Genomic DNA, 15,079 nt, shown 5'->3' on the forward strand with positions numbered 1-15,079 from the left:
TCCCCTGTGCCCCCAGGGGCTGTGTGGAGAAGGGGTTGTTCAAAGGCGACTGGGCAAACCAGGCTGGCTGGCCGGCTCCAGGTCACGGGCCCAGGAGAGAAGAGGTTAGCTTCCCTGGCCCCGCGTGCTGCGGGGAAAGGCAGTTGGGGTGGGGAAGCGACCACTGAGTAAATGATGATCAGAGGGGTCGCCCAGGATGGGAAGATAGTGCTGAGAGTAGACCAAGGACCAAACATGACGGCCTCTCAGCGTCTGTATTGCAAACCATAATGCGAAAGAGAGAAGGAAGGTGCCTGCCACAGAGGCAGGGGGTGGGGTGGAATGGGGTGGGGTGGGGAGTGGTAGGAGGGACACTGGGAACACTGGTGGTGGAAAATGTGCACTGGTGCTCGATGGGTGCTGATGGGTGGTCGAGCATTGCCTCACTGAAACATAATCGTGAGAGTTTGTAACGACCTCACGGTGATCCAATAAAATTTATCTAAAAAAAAAAAAGAGGTTAGCTTTCTCCATGGACGTCAGAGACAGAGATGCAGAGAAGGCAGGGGGAGAGATAAAAAGAGACAGAGAAAGAGGGAAGGAGAGAGAGAGAGGAGAAAGGAGGAGACAGGGGAAGAAAGAGTGAAGGAGGGAGGTTGAGGTGGGGAGGAGGGAGGGAGAGAGGAGGCATGTACACTAGACAGTGACCCCCTTTATCTTTACTGGGACTTACCCCAGAGCCCCATGAAGGATGCATGAAGCCACTGAAAGCAGGGACCCTATATTTGTTAGGTTTTGTCCAGACAAGGGCAGGAGTGAAAACACTGCGGCAAGGCGTTTGCCTTGCACTCGGCCAACCTGGGTTCGATTCCTCCGCCCCTCTTGGAGAGCCCAGCAAGCTACCGAGAGTATCCCGCCCACACGGAAGAGCCTGGCAAGCTCCCCGTGGCGTATTCGATGTGCCAAAAACAGTCACAACAAGTCTCACCATGGAGACGTTCCTGGTGCCCGCTGGAGCAAATCGATGAACAGCGGGAGGACAGTGTCCAGACACATGAGCCTGCATGAAGTTAACTCGATCAAAGAGGCACAGTAAGACGAGCCACTGTGACTAGTAACAGAGGCACGTCTTGGTCTCGGTGGTCTGGCTTGAAGCCATGCGTGCGTGTGGTGTGTCTCCAAGGACCTTTCCCGAGCTTGCACCCCTACGCAAGGCTGACACTCGAGGTGGGGCTAACCGGATGTGCTGGGGTCCGGGACCTTCTGGGTGTCTGCGGGAGCTCCCCCTGCAGCTCCCAGCCCAAGGCCTCTTGCAGGGGTGAGGTACTGGTGAATAGGGGGGGGTTGCTTCCAGAAAGTTCCTGTGTGTGACTGAGCCACCTGCCCTGCCTCCACACAGTTAGTGGGGGCATGGAGCTTCCGGTTAAGGTATTCCCGCCACTCGGAGATGGAGCGAGGCAGCGCCGCCCCGAGGGGGCCCTGATCAGGGGAGCGGAGGGCACCAGTGGGGCCTCCCCTCATCCAACCAACAGAGCGGTGCCAGCGGCTGGTACTTGTGGGGCGTGGGGGTGTGCAGGGAGCTTTGGGGGGCTCCGAGGGAGAGGAAATGGCCTGAGCATCAAGGCGAGAAGAAGGTCTCAGGGTACTTTGTGTTTATTTGCTTTGGATCTCATGTGATGGAGCCTGGGGGTTACTCCTGGCTCAGTGCTCAGGACACCAGGCAGTCCTGGGGATTGGACCTAGGACTCCCAAATGTATGTGCTCTGTGGGGCCTGAGGGAACCGAAGCTAGGAAAGGGCTCTGGGAGGAGTTTTTGTTTTTGTTTTTGTTTGGGGGCGTCACACCCAGCGATGCACAGGGGTTCCTCCTGGCTCTGCACTCAGGAATCACTCCTGGCAGTGCTCAAGGGACCCTATGGGATGCTGGGAATCAAACCCAGGTCGGCTGCATGCAAGGCAAACACCCTCCCCGCTGTGCTCTCGCTCCAGCCCCTGGGAGGAGTTTTTGAAGGGAGAGGGCCACCCCAACAGTGCTCAGGGCTCACTCCTGGCTTCTGCATTCAGGGATCACCCCTGAGGGTCTCAGGAGACCACCTGGGGTGCCAGGGGTTGGATCCAAGTCAGCGGTGTGCAAGGACAGTGCCAGCCCCACCCGCCCACCCCAGACGCACACGCATCTTACAGCGAGGCCTGTGATGAGTGAAGGGACGAGAAGAGGCGGAGAAACCCTAACAGTCGGGCGAACCTGGCGGGGCGGGCCAAGGACCCAGTGGACACCCTTCAGTGTCCACTGCGCCCCAGAGCAACCAGCTTCATAAACTCCACTCTGAGGGGGAAGAGAAGACGGCAGGGGGTGCGGCTACACTCAGGGATGCTCTCGGGGTTATTCCTGACTGCGCTCAGGGCTTGCCAGCAGCCCCCTCCCCGGGTTCCCCAAGGCTCCCCCCTCCCTGCCGGCCCCGCCTTCCGCTCCTACCCCTGGGAATGTCACCCCAGGAGCACTATTTGAGGGGGCAAATCTGCTGACCTAGGATGCAGCTTTGGGGCTGGCCCTTGATTGACAGCCCACCCCTCACTAGCTGGTCCTGCACGACCCCCTCTCCCTCTCCTCCGAACCCCTCCTCCACCCCTTCCCCCAACCCCCCTCCCCCCTCCCCCTCTCCTCCCAACCCTCCCTCCACCCCTTCCCCCAACCCCCCTCCCCTCTCCCCCTCTCCTCCCAACCCCCCCTCCACCCCTTCCCCCAAACCCCTCTCCCTCTCCTCCCAACCCCCCTCCACCCCTTCCCCCAACTCCACCTCCCCTCTCCCCCTCTCCTCCTAACCCCCCTTCACCCCTTCCCCCAACCCCCCTCCCCTCTCCCCCTCTCCTCCTAACCCCCCTTCACCCCTTCCCCCAACCCCCCTCCCCACCACCCCCAGGCTACACATACCAACCAGCTGCCCCCGGCCGAGATTCCTGGGCCCTGTGATATCTGCATTGAGGATCTGAGCAGCTCCCGGAGCTTGGGGGTCCCGCCAGGAGCAGCTTCCGAGGCTGGGGGGCCCACCCAGCTCTGGCTCAAAACCAGACTTCCCGTGACCACGAAGAGCAAGAGACCCAGTTGAGCTTCCCTTCCCGCACGCTCTTCACGACAAAAGAAAAAAAAATAGGAGCACAGTCCATTTTGGTAGGTGGGGAGGAGGCACACCCCACAGTGCTCAGGGCTTACTCCCAGCTCTGTGCTCTGGAGTCGCTCCTAACGGTGCTTGAGGGTCCGTCTGTGGTGATGGAACCGGGGCCTGCCCCAGGCCAGGCAAAGTGCCTTAACCCCACGCTGTCTTGGGCCCCAGAGCAATCACTTTCATAAATTCCGTTTTGAGGGGGAAGAGGAGGCAGGGGCGGGGTGGGGGGGGTGCGTCTATACTCAGTGATGCTTAGGGGGTTATTTCTAACTCTGTGCTCAGGAATTGCTTCTGGCCGTGTCTGGGAATGCCGGGGATCGAACCGGGATCGGCTGCAGGCAAGGCCAACGCTTTACACACTGCACTATCTTCCTGGCCCCACTGTCCTTGTTTAGCAACGGTAAACTGAGGCTGGAGCAGAGACGTCACCTGTCTCTGCCCCGCCGGAAGTGGGGTGTGGTATGAGACGTTCCCGGGTGAAGTTTGGGCACCTTAATTCATGTCTCCTTGAATCCCTGGGCCCGTGGCCACAAGCTGACGTCTGGTCCTTCCCCTGGTGGACATGGGCAGCCCGGCCTCCCCTTCCCGTGCTCCTGGGGTCCCGTGCCCAGGATGGCCCTGGGCCGACACCAAAGCCCCCGTCCCTCTCTCGCCACCCAGCATTTTGCTGCAGGCCCGTTTCTCTCCCGCCAGGGCGCTGGACCTCCTGAGTGGCACCTCGGGCCCCCCCCCCCCCGCCGCCCCATCTGTCCCTCCACAGCCAGCCCTGCCCTGTGCGCTTGCCTACCTGGTGTTCCCCCCGCACCCCGTTTTCTTTCTCGGGAGCCCGGCCCGGCTGCCCTGCCACCCAGCCCCTCCTGTCCCCGTCCCCGGCAGCCTCCCCGCCCTGCTCCTCGGGGGACCCGCCTTGTTTCGGGGCTCTCAGCATCCCCTGCTCTCCAGCGGCGTCCCTGGCTCCGTGTCCCACCTCACCCCTCCGGGTCCCCCCAGCACCCGCCTGCAGCACCCGGGCGGGGAGGCAGTGAGTAATGCTCTGGAGGGTGAGTCATCTGCTAAATATAAAGCCCCACTCACTCGCTGGGTGCAGGGGAGCCCGAGGGGGCCCCTTCGTCCTGCTCTCCCCCCCATCCATCCTTTCCCGGGGGGTCCCGTAGTAGCCCCTCGTCCCGCCACCCATGAGTGAGTAGCACACGGACAAGAGCCCTGACAGCGCCCGACAGGGTGTGACACAGCCTCAACTCCCAGTGGCTCTTGGAGGCAGGGCAGGCGACACCGTCTTCAGACCTGGCCTCCCCCTGGCAGAGGTGCAGCGTCCCGGGTGGCCCTGGCAGGCTGCAAACACGAGGGGACTGCAGGGGGGTGTGGGGGGGCATACAGCTGCTTCCACCCACCTGCGCGCCAGGGAGCTGCTCGCCCTGGGAGCCTGGGCCCTGTGAGAGAGGGTTTGTGACGGAGGGTCCTGAGAGAAAGACCCTCTTGGTGTCTCGTCGAAAGCTCACGAGGTTCGTTCTGGGCGGGGTTCTCTGCATGCTCCGGGGCCGCTGCTCTTGTTTATTTTCCTTTGGGGTCCGCGCCCAGCGGTGCTCCGGGGCTACTCCTGGCTCTGTGCTCAGGGATCACTCCCGGGGGTGCTCGGGGGAACATATGTAGCCCTGGAGATAAGACCCAGGTGCGAGACAAACGCCTTGATTCCTGGGCTAGTTCTCCACACCCTCGTGTTCTTGCTGTAACTGCTTCCTATGCACCTGATAGATGGGTACGCGCAGCCTGTGTTGATTGCACATGTGTGTTACACATGTGTCGATAGGATACATAGGTATATCAAGATCGCATATTGGGCAGGAGAGGCCTTGGTTCGATCTCATCCAATCACAGATATCATGAACCTACACGGGATAAGAACTCGCACAAGCCACAGATCATGAACTTACACAACTGAGGCATAGAAGAGAGAACCATGGACGCAGTTTTTATCAAGCACACATGTTTATACACATGACGCCGCAATAGCATGTACTATAAGGGCCTAGGGGAATGCTTGGTGTTGGCTCTGCACCAGGCACTGCGATCCACGTCACACGTGAGTCATTCAGTTCCTCGCGGTGACGCTGGTCTCTCAGCTTCCCCTACAGAGGAGAAAACCCGAGTCAGGGAAGTGGGGGCAGGGGCGGGAGGAGGAGATGCCTGAGGCCCATCTGGGCAAGTCCCAGACCTGGGTGTGTTTGTCTGTCTGGGAGCCCCCCCTGTCCTGCTCAGGGCCTCCTCCGGGCTCTGCACGCAGGGGTCACTCTGGGCAGTGTCCGAGGGACCGTAGGGCTGCTGGGGGTTGAAGGTGGGAGTAAGGCAGGTGCCTCACCCACGGCTCTGTGGCTCCCACCCCGGGACCTGGGTTTGAACTTTCCCTTTACCCGAGGCCGGTGAGCTAAGCCAGTCACTTGCACGGTTTGCTGACGGCAACCCACAGTAAGAACAAGGGGCGGTCACAGAAAGAGCATGGAATACAGCATAGATACATGTGTGTACATGTACACATGTATACATAAAAACTTACACACATACACATATACAAACACATGCATGTACACACATACAAACGCATACACATATACACACAAACACATACACACATACACATACATATACACATACACACATATACATACACATACATACACACATGCACACACATACACATGCACACACACATACATACACACACATATACACACATACACATGCATGTACACACATACACATACAAATGCACACACATATACACACAAACACATACACATACATATACACATACACACATATACATACACACATACACATACATACACACATGCATACACACATACACATGCACACACATACACACATACATACACATACACACATACATACACAAATACATACATACATACATACACACCTACACATACATACACACATACATACACATACATACACACCTACACGTATATACACACATACATACACACATACATACACACATACATACACACATATACATATGCATATACACATGCACACATGTACATATATATGCACAAGTGCACACACACATATGCACAGATTCAAGGCCAAACAGGTCTCCCCGTAAGCCCTTCCTGGCTCCTCTGCCCAAGCCCGTTCTGTTGGCTTGTCTTTATATCCGCGGGGCACCCAGCGGGCGCCCCGTCCGCACCCAGGATGGCTGCTGGGGTGCGGGCCCTGACCCCCTTCTCGGTCTAGTCTCTCGCAGAGCACGCGCCCACGCAGAGGCCTGCCCGACCCCGTTGCCTTGGTCTGCAGTCTGGGTTATCCACACCAACCAGCCAGGGCCAGGCGCTGCCTGGACAGCTGCACCCCCCCCACCCCCGGCTGTGACCACGCGCCTCAGCTCCCGGGCTCGGCTCCCCACAGCTCCCAAACCTCCGGGACACGAGCTGGGACGTGCGCAGAGCCCCTGGCCCTCTGGTCGGAGAGACGGCGCCCCCTGGTGACTCTTAGACGCAAGTGCATGCGTGTGAAGGGGAAACCGGGGCGCGAAGGTCAGGAGCAGGACCAGGATTCGGGGTAGGGGTAGGGCCGCACCCCACCTGCACCTCACCTTCCCCTTGGAGCTCCCAGGGATCCTGCAGCTCTGCGGGGGCCGTCTGTCTGGATCCAAGCTCTTCGAGGAAGGGGTGTGTTCACTCGTCTCTCCCGCACCTCTCCCTGCGATTCCTCTGGCTGGTTTGGGTTCCGCTTTCTGTTTGGGCTGGAGCGATAGCATGGTGGGTGGGTAGGGCGTTTGCCTTGCACACGGCCGACCTGGTTTGATTCCTCCGTCCCTCTCGGAGAGCCCAGCAAGCTACCGAGAGTACCCCGCCCGCATGGCAGAGCCTGGCAAGCTCCCCATGGCATATTCAATACGCCAAACACAGTCACAACAAGTCTCATGATGGGGACGTTACTGGTTCCCGCTCGAGCAAATCGATGAACAATGGGATGACAGTGCTACAGTGCTACAGTGCTTTGTTTGGGGTCACAGGGATACAGAGGACCACTCTCAGCTCAGGAGGGCTCTAGGCCTCTCCCTGCAGTGTTGTGTGTGTGTGTGTGTGTGTGTGTGTGTGTAAAAGAGTGTGTGTGCATTTGTGTGTGTGTGCATGTGTGCCTGTGTGTGTAAGAGTGTGTCTGCATTTGTGTGTGTGTGCCTGTGTGCGTGTGTGTGCATGTGTATGCGAGTGTGCATATGTGATGCATGAGCATACGTGTATATGTAGAATTGTGTACTGCCTGGGCTCAAACCCAGGCCTCCTGCATGAGAAGTCTGCGCTGAAACCCTCTCCCCTTCTCCCTGGCCCTGGTCTGCTTCGTAAAAGCACTTTTCTGTTTTTTTTTCTTTTTGGATCACACCCGGTGATGCACAGGGGTTCCTCCTGGCTCTGCACTCAGGAATTACTCCTGGCGGTGCTCAGGGGACGATATGGGATGCTGGGAATCGAACCCGGGTCGGCCGCGTGCAAGGCAAATGCCCTACCCGCTGTGCTAGTGCTCCAGCCCCCATAAAAGCACTTTTCTTGCCTCATGTCTTTTGAAAGACAGAGGCAAGATCATTTCAAGGATGAGTCGGAGGCCTGAGCGACACTGGAGAGAGAGAGACAGAGACAGAGAGACAGAGACAGAGACAGAGAGACAGAGACAGAGAGACTGAGAGACAGACAGAGACAGAGAGACAGAGAGACAGAGAGACAGAGAGACAGAGTGAACGAGCACATGCCCTGGGAAGGCTCTGTCTCCACTCCACACGTCTGGGACACTGACCTTGGTCTTGGCACCTGCCCCCGGAGGGCGGGGTGCTGATGAGGGGCGGGAGGGCTGGCCAAGGCCCCTCTGGCCTGCCATTCTGGTGACGGGTGTGCGGGAGCGGAGGGGCCGGCCGGGCCAGTGCCCACTCTGAGTATTTACGCTAAAGAGCCCCACCGGCTGAGGACCGCTGATTGATTTTCTTTCAGGGACTCACAAGCAGGGCTCGGGGCAGTACCTGGAGGTGGGGGGTGACTCCAGGGTCCCCCCAGCAATGCTCAGGGAGCTTGACAGTGTCCGAATAAAGCGTCTCATGCCACAGGGCCCCATGCAGGCACGACACGTGCTCCAGCCCTTTGAACTCTCTCCGGACCCTGACTGTTTCCCCTAAGGTCCTCCTATTTCCTTTCCTTTGCTTTACTGGATGTTCACATCTGATGTCTCAAATGTAAGTGGGTCGCCACGTGATACACAGTGACAGAGTTGCTCATGATGGGGTTTCAGTCATGCGACGCTCCCACACCCATCCCCCCACCCATGCACATTCCCCACCACTGCGGGTCCTGGACCTACCCTCAGCGTCCACTTCCTGTCCAGAACTGACCATTTCCAACTGTCATTGTCATAGTGGTCCCTTCTTTGTCCTGTAGCACTGGAGCACTGTCGTCCCGTTGCTCATCGATTGGCTCGAGCGGGCACCAGTCACGTCTCCATGGTGAGACTTGTTGTGACTGGTTTTGGCATATCGAGTACGCCACGGGGAGCTTGCCAGGCTCTGTCGTGGGGGTGAGATACTCTCGGTAGCTTGCCGGGCTCTCCGAGAGGGGCGGAGGAATCGAACCCGGGTCAGCTGCGTGCAAGGCAAACGCCCTACTCGCTGTTCTTTATCCTAATTTATTTATTTATTTATTTATTTATTTGTTTGTTTGTTTGTTTGTTTGTTTTTCAGTCATATAATGTTTCAACACCCATCCATCAGTGTACATTTCCCCCCTCCCCTCCCCCTGCCTCTATCTATGGCAGCCAGTTAGTTCTCTTTCTCCCTCTCTCTCCCTCTCTCCTTCTCCCTCTCTCCCTCTCTCTCTCTCCTCTCTCTCCCTCCCTCCCTCCCTCTCTCTCTCTCCTTCTCTCTATCCCTCCCTCCCTCTCTCTCTCTCTCTCTCTCTCTCTCTCTCTCTCTCTCTCCCTCTCTCTCTTTCTCTCCCTCCCTCCCTCCTCTCCTTCTTTTGGGGATTACGATTTGCAAAACAGATCCTGAAAAGTTATCAGGTATCTCCCTTGACCTACTTTCAACCCTCTGTTTTAATTATTTTTATTAAAACTCTTTTTAAAACATAGTAATGAGACTAACATCCAAGGCCAGGAAAACCAGGGGCCGGGAGCACTGGCCAATGGCTGGAAGCTTGCTCTAAGAGTTGGGGGGGGGGGAGGAAGGGCGGTTAGTAAGAGAAGGGACCAGTGTGACAATGTTGGAAGTGGTCGTTTGGGAAGGGGCACCCTGACTGATTTCAGCAACGGAAACGCACCTGCTGGCCTTTCTCTGGCTTCGCTCAACACACAGGCCCGAGCACCAGGGCACGGGGAGGCACTTGCCTCGCTTAGGCAGACTCAGTTCCTCCCTGGCCCCAGGGGTGCTCCCGGGAGCACCTCCAGGAGTGACCCCTGAGAGGGCAGAGCCAGGAGTCAGCCCCGAGCACTGCCGCATGGAGCACTGCCCACCTTTTCGCCCTCCCTCTAAAGAGCGTTTCCCTTCTCAAGTGAGTTTCAAGCCCGCGGCCCGTGTGCGCTGCGGGGCTTTGAGCTCCTTCGTGATGGGCTGACTCAGCGTCTTTGACTCGCCGGGCCGGCGGCGTGGACACGGGGGCGGCTGCTATGGGACCCCAGGCACCGTGTCCACCGTCGGAGCCAGGGTCGGGGGTGCATGTGGGGTTCGTCCTCCAGCTCCTGCCCACACTTCCTGACTCTGGGGTGATGTGCAGCTGGCCAGCTCCGGGCTCTGGGGGGGCGGGGAGTCACTGACAATTCGGGGGGCCCTGTCCGGTGCAGACAGAGGGGCGGGGGCAAATAAAGTGGAGGAAGTAGGAGGAGTTTATTGCGGGGTGGGGCAGGGGGGCGAGCTCCCGAGTGGACTCTAGGAACCTCCTCGGGTGAGGCTGGGGTAGAGGCTGGGAGAGACTAAGGGGGCGTTTAAGTTGCCTTTGGTGGGGAAAGGGGAGAAGGGAACCAAGGCCAGTGGAACCGGCGTGCTGGGTCTGGGCTGTTATCTGCAGGGGCGGCAGCCTGGGGGCGTCTGTCCGTCTGTCCCTCCTGTCTCCCTCGAGGGGGACTGGGAGATCCCCGATTCCGGGAATGTTGCTGTCTCATCAGCTGGTCCTGGTCGCCCTTTTGCCCCAGCCAACCTCTCCCCCGATCTCGAGCCTCTGGGGCTAAACTCGGTGTGTGATTAGAGAGCAGCGTCAGCTGGTGGGTGAAGCTGTCCCCGCCCGCCCCCCACCCCCCCTGCCCTGCCACATCCTTCTCCAAATCGCCTGGCTTGGCCCCTGCTCCCCGACCCCCATGGGTTTGGAATCCCCTCCACCCTCCGTGTTCCCAACCCTCCGTGTCCGGTTCTCGAGTCCCGGCTCTGTCCCCAGCTGCCTGTGGACCCCAGTTAATGTCATCCATCCCCCCTCTGACCCCCAGCTCCCCCCCACCGTCTGCAAACTTGGAACCCTGAAACCAGGCTCGCTCCATGTGCGTTTTCTGGCTTGCACGGTCTTACTTACCTGCTTTGGGGAGCGGCGGGGTGCAGGAAGCAGATGCCAAGCGGCGTCCTGCCCACCCCTGGGTACTAGGGTCCGGACTCCCCTGCGGGTGGGGAGCTGAGAGAAGGGGCTGGGCAGGAAGGGGCCGCAGTGTCACGCCGCCCCCGCTCCCCCACACCCCAAGGGAGGTCTCGGGACAAGCACTTCACGCTTCTCTGCAGCCGGCACCCCTGCAGAGACCTCGGGGCTGGCGGCTGGAGGCACTTGGTATTCCGAGGAGCCGGCGGACGCCAAGGTGCCTTTGAGCCCCGGCGCCGAGCTGGCGGGGAGTTGGCTGCAGCCACGGGACACGCCTGCCCTCTAGTGGCCAGAGCGGAATTGCCCGGCAGCGGGATCTAAACTTGCAGGAGCCGGAGGGCTTGGTGTTACGAGATGCAGGGACGGCAGGGGTGGTGGTGGGGGGGTGGGGGGGCGGTGGGATGGGGAGTGTGGACGGGGTGTCACCTGGACACTGATAGACACGAAGCATCAGTGCGCAGCTCAAAACCCAAGCTAGGCTAAGGCATGGAGGCTATACTCTGTAGCTCCCCAGGCTCCAGATTTGGGGGGGCTGGAGCGATAAGACAGCTGGGGGCGTGGGGGGGCTTTGGCCTTGCACGTGACCTTCCTGCATTTTATCCTCGACATCCCATAGGGTCCCCTGAGCACTGCCAGGAGTAATTCCTGAGTGCAGAGTCAGGAGTAACCTCTGAGCATTGTGCGATCCAAAAAACAAAAAAAAAAAAAAAAGAAAAGAAAACCAAATAGATTTGGAAGAAGAACCAGAACCAGCCAGCCTGTTAGTCAAGTTAGGAACGGACTAAAGGCATGAGGTCCCCCAGGAATCCCAGGCCAGGGTGCTCCTGTTTGCCAGGTGGAGGAACAGAACCTGAGGGGGACCCAGAATGGAGCGGGAGAGGAAGAGGGTGGATGTGTTGCAAATGAACCTCACGCCCGTTAAATTAACCGAACCTGACCTAGAGTTCCGTGCCCTCCCCCTCACGCTCGTGGCCCACACAGGCCTCATTCCTCTCTTCCTTTGAGCTCAGCGCAGCAGCTCCTACAGAGACTTCCAGTTGTCGTTACTCTATCCTCTGGCACCCTCTGAGAAGGAAAATAAGAAAATGAGGGTACTCCCAGAGAGTGCTCCTCCGGCCCTAACAAAGCCCCGGCAGGCACGCCCGAAAGCCACTGCCATGCCTCCAGCCCAGATACATATTCTGGATTTTCTGGAGTGTGCAGTAGCGTCTCCAAATTCTACAATACTAACATCCCTGTAGCAGCAACCAGACCGGCTGCAATACCACACAGAAGCCAACCAAACGCCACTCACCAACACACGGACCCACAAGGTTGAACTTGCCACAACAGCCTAGTCAACCTTCAGACAAGGACTTAATGGCCCCATGGTGAGATGCAACAATTTCCACAAGTTTCCTTCGACAGAATTTTTTAAATCATTCGTTAGCCAATTAGTGGTAATCAGCAGTAAACTAAAAATAAAATAAATTATTGAGGGCTGGAGCGATAGCACAGTGAGTAGGGCGTTTGCCTTGCACGAGGCTGACCCAGGTTCGATTCCTCTGCCCCTCTTGGAGAGCCCGGCAAGCTACCGAGAGTATCTCGCCCGCATGGCAGAGCCTGGCAAGCTCCCCATGGCGTATTCGATATGCCAAAAACAGGAACAACAAGTCTTACAATGGAGACATTACTGGTACCCACTCAAGCAAATCAATGAGCAACGGGATAAGAGTGATACAGTGATTCTGTTAGCCAATTAGTGGTAATAAACAATATAAAATAAATTATTGAGGGCTGGAGTATAGCACAGCAGGTAGGGCATTTGCCTTGCACGCGAACACGACCCGGGTTCGATTCCCAGCATCCCATAGGGTCCCCCGAGCACCACCAGGAGTAATTCCTGAGTGTATGAGCCAGGAGTAACCCCTGTGCATTGCCGGGTGTGACCCAAAAGGCAAAATAAATAAATAAAGAAATACATAAATACATAAATAAATGAGGACCTGGTATGGCAGCAAACTTGAGGGGTGGCTGGGAAAATGGAGATAGTGGCGGAGAGAAGGTGACAGTGGTGGGGGGTTTGGGGTTGGAGTATTGAATACCTGTAACGAACCATCATGAACAGCTTTGCAAACCACAGTATATAAAGTGGGAAAAAATATAAAGTATATAAAAAAGAAAGAGTACTCCCCCAAGTACCGAGGTGATGCTTATGTAATGCCAAACAGCCAGGAGCCGGATGTGGGGCCCATGCAGGGGGCTGGGGACGGTCTTAATTCTGCAGAAGTGACCCAACAGCCAGGCTGATACTTCGGAGATTGCGGGTGGTGCGTGGGAAGGGCGGGGTCTGGACCCAAATGTTGTCTTGGACATGTGTGACATGTATCTGGGGACTGCCTCTGCCTCAGAACATTCCAGAATGCCCCAGAACTTCCTTTTGCCAATTAGGACAGGCCAGTGGGGGGAGAAAGGGCCTTTCCAGTATTATGCTGATTAGATTATACCCCCAGGAAGCCAAGGCCTGCTGGGAAGAAAGAGGCTTTCTTTGTCCAGCTAACTGGCGTCAAGTTCCACTTCTGACCAGGATGCCCCGAGGCCCCTTTGAAGGCAGCAGGACACAGACGCCTCTGTGAGCTGCACTTCAGTTCCCAGAACAGGGTCACAGGCAGGCACCTGGGACCCTGCTCCCCTGCCCAGCACAGCCCCCTTCCCTTCCCTCCAGCCTGGAGTTGACAGGAGGCGTTCACACTTTTTTTTTTTTTTTTTTGCTTTTTGGGTCACACCCGGCGATGCACAGGGGTTACTCCTGGCTCTGCACTCAGGAATTACCCCTGGAGGTGCTCAGGGGACCCTATGGGATGCTGGGATTCGAACCTGGGTTGGCCGCGTGCAAGGCAAACTCCCTCCCCGCTGTGCTATTCCTCCAGCCCTGCGTTCACACTTTTGAATTCACCTGTTCTACGATTCACCCGCTTAATGTGCCAAGGAGTCCTTTTGACGACCTTCTTAGAGTTTTGTGGTCAGCGCCCTTATCCAATAGGAGAGCATTACTGTTCCACCACCGCCATCACTAAGGATGGCTCAGAGGAAGGCGTGATGCCCCCCCTGGTGCCCGATGGATCCCTCCTTCTTCCTGCTCCATGGAGACCCTGGCTGGCCTGCTCTCTCTCTCTCTCTCTCTCTCTCTCTCTCTCTCTCTCTCTCTCTCTCTCTCTCTCTCTCTCTCTTCATCTCTCTCTTCATATCTCTCTCTCTCTGAAGATGCATATTCGGACATTTCATGGGTACGGGGCTGTAGCGTGTGGGGACTCGGGGGCGGGGGGCTGAGGTTCTTCTCTCACTCACCATATTCCTTTTGAGTAGTATTTTCCTATCATAGAGGTTTAAAATGTTTTAATTGCCAAGTCCTGTGAAATCGCTGCCCTTCGGGGAAGAAGCTTATATCATATTGGCCTTTGCATACAGCTCAACCAAACCTTGAGCAAAGCCTTTGGTGCTGGGGTTACTTAAAAACAGATGGGGGAGGGGGGCTGGAGCAATAACACAGCCGGGAGGGCATTTGCCTTGCACGCAGCCGACCCGGGTTTGATTCCCAGCATCCCATAGGGTCCCCGGAGCACCGCCAGGAGTAATTCCTGAGTGCAGAGCCAGGAGGAACCCCTGTGCATCGCCAGGTGTGACCCAAAAGGAAAAAAAAAAAACAAGTGAGGGGCCTGTTTTACCTGAGCGATAGTGCGACAGGTAGAGCATTTGCCTTGCACGGGGTGGGCCCAGGTTTGACCCCCATATGGTCTCCGGAGCACCTGTCCCCTCCCCCGCCCACAGCCGCTGTCCAGCAGTATTCCTGTGTTTCTGCAGCTGCAGGATCCTTGCGGACTTGCCTGTTCAAGGCAAAGAGGGATAACAGAGAAAGACACGTGACGGATGTGAGTGTGTGGGGCTCGGAGGAGCCGATCACAGGACACCGTGTGAGGGGGGGTTCTTGGAGGACTTCATGTTCTCTACACACATGCACGGGCTTGTGCCCCTCCAGCACCCCCCCCCAATACACACACACACACACACACACACACACACACACACACACACACACACACACACTGCCCCAGCCCTCCCTCTCTTCTGCTGGAATATTCTCTCCGGAAGTGAGGTCCTTGGGTGTGAAACCCGCTGCTAGACTGCCTCAGCTCAGAGAGCGGCCTCAGGAGTCCTCCCGCTGCTAGACGGTCCCTCCTCCTGCTCTTCCAGTGGTTTTTTTTTTTTTTTTTTTTTTTGGCTTTTTGGGCCACACCCGGTGATGCACAGGGGTTCCTCCTGTATCATGCACTCAGAAATT

At 57.3% G+C, this 15,079-nt stretch overlaps 1 long non-coding RNA gene across 1 annotated transcript; it reads right to left on the minus strand.

Annotated features, from left to right (window-relative positions):
* Positions 1–3,376: 3,376 nt before the first annotated feature.
* LOC129405532 (uncharacterized) lies at positions 3,377–15,049 on the minus strand. Its single transcript, XR_008630631.1, has 3 exons — positions 10,705–15,049; positions 6,759–6,908; positions 3,377–5,268 (listed from the first exon to the last, which is right to left on the minus strand). It is a non-coding gene; the product is annotated as an uncharacterized LOC129405532 (long non-coding RNA).
* Positions 15,050–15,079: the final 30 nt, after the last annotated feature.

The sequence above is a fragment of the Sorex araneus genome, chromosome 6 (assembly GCF_027595985.1).
Source record: "Sorex araneus isolate mSorAra2 chromosome 6, mSorAra2.pri, whole genome shotgun sequence".
Lineage (NCBI taxonomy): Eukaryota > Metazoa > Chordata > Mammalia > Eulipotyphla > Soricidae > Sorex > Sorex araneus.